Genomic DNA, 1,762 nt, shown 5'->3' on the forward strand with positions numbered 1-1,762 from the left:
AACAATATTTTAAAACATTGATGTTTTTTGTAGTTGATGTCGGATTCTTTATTTTAAAAACTACTTCTGACAGGCCGTAGAATGTGTGAACGTTGAAACAGACGCTATGTTACTCAAATAGATGTTCAAAAACATCGATATATTTTCGGTAATGTATTGCAAGCAACAATATTTTAAAACATTGATGTTTTTTGTAGTCGATGTCGGATACTTTGTTTTGAAAACTACTTCTGACTGGCCGTAGAAGGTGTGATCGTCGGAAAACACCTTATGTTACTGAAATAGTTGTTCAAAAACATCGATGTACTTTGGGCAAAGATTTGTAAGCAACGATATTTTAATATTCAACATTGATATTTCAAAACATCGATGTTTTTTTTGTTAATGTTGCATTATTTTTTGTAAAAACCATTTCCGACTGGCTGGAGTATACGTCATCGTTGGAACAGACCTTATGTTACGAAAATGGTTGTTCAAAAACATCGATGTATTTTTGGCAAAGATTTGTAAGCATTGATATTTTAATATTGAGCATAGATATTTTAAAACATCTATGTTTTTCTAGTCGTAAATTATTTGTATAACTTCGTTATCGTGAAGGTTGGAGGTACATTTTTGTCCGACCACATTGTTGATAGGAATTTGTTTATACTGTAAATTTTTTGTTTTCATTAAGTTACTTTTGGAAAAAAACAAAATGAAAAATTTGGACAAACGTAAAACATCGATGTTAAAAAAACATCGGCTTAAAAACATCGATGTCGCATCCCCAATTCAAACCCATGTTGATATTTTTACAGTTATAGAGTGTATTTCTCTCCAACGTTCTTTCCTGTTTTCATTGAGCCTGGAAGGACTTATCGTTAAAAAAATTGTCAGTTGTCCAATGAGAAACCTGGGAGAAACCTTTATACAATGTATTTATTTGTTGAATGTGAAAAGCCTATACTTACAGACAGAGCCACTGAGAAAAATGTAATGGAGCCAAGTCCAAAAAGGTAACCAATTTCTATCAAGGCTATCTGACTCAGTTCATCTTTAATGTGTGTGAAGGACTAAAAAAATAATGACTAAAAAATTCAATTTATATTTAATAATTAAACAGACTATTGTAATTTATTAAAAAAAATAAAAACAATTACTTGGCATAATAGACTATATATAAAATACAAAATGGGAAGAAATGTTGATGCAATGGTAATGAACAAGATAGCCAGAAACCACACTACTACCACTTTTAGGTTTTTCATACTGAACCACACTTTTTTGTCTATCTGTGACACCTGGACAGAGAAAACAATATTACATCTTATTTTCATCACCAGCCTATGATAATTAAAGAAAATTATGTTACCTTCATATTTTCCTCAACAAATGGTACGGTTTCTTCAATTAATTTCTCTTTCTGAATACTTCTTTGGCTACTTCAGAAAAAAAAATAGTAATAATTTTATCAAAATAATGTATATTCAAAATCTCAAGTATTTACATTTCCATAATATTACAGAACTGAATTTGATGAACATCCATAGAGCCATTATTAATATAAAAATAATTTAAATATGAGAAGATGGTCAGGGTTGCGGTAAAAAAAAAAAAAAAAAAGTTTTAAACTATTTTTTTTTTTACCGTAACCCTGACCATCTTTTCATATTAAAATTTTTACGGATGTGGTGGCAAGATTAACGTCTTCAGCGGCAATAGTTGACGTTAGCAAAGAGAGTGTTTGAAATGGGTTTGGTACTGTCGAAATTATTATCAA

The 1,762-nt window shown here is 30.0% G+C and overlaps 1 long non-coding RNA gene across 1 annotated transcript; it reads right to left on the bottom strand.

The window, feature by feature from the left end:
- Positions 1 to 952: 952 nt before the first annotated feature.
- LOC136795347 (uncharacterized) lies at positions 953 to 1,480 on the bottom strand. Its single transcript, XR_010842938.1, has 3 exons — positions 1,355 to 1,480; positions 1,143 to 1,283; positions 953 to 1,055 (listed from the first exon to the last, which is right to left on the bottom strand). It is a non-coding gene; the product is annotated as an uncharacterized lncRNA (long non-coding RNA).
- Positions 1,481 to 1,762: the final 282 nt, after the last annotated feature.

Source organism: Halyomorpha halys, unplaced genomic scaffold, assembly GCF_000696795.3.
Source record: "Halyomorpha halys isolate HHAL.00 unplaced genomic scaffold, Hhal_1.1 Scaffold2443.1, whole genome shotgun sequence".
Classification (NCBI taxonomy): Eukaryota; Metazoa; Arthropoda; class Insecta; order Hemiptera; family Pentatomidae; genus Halyomorpha; species Halyomorpha halys.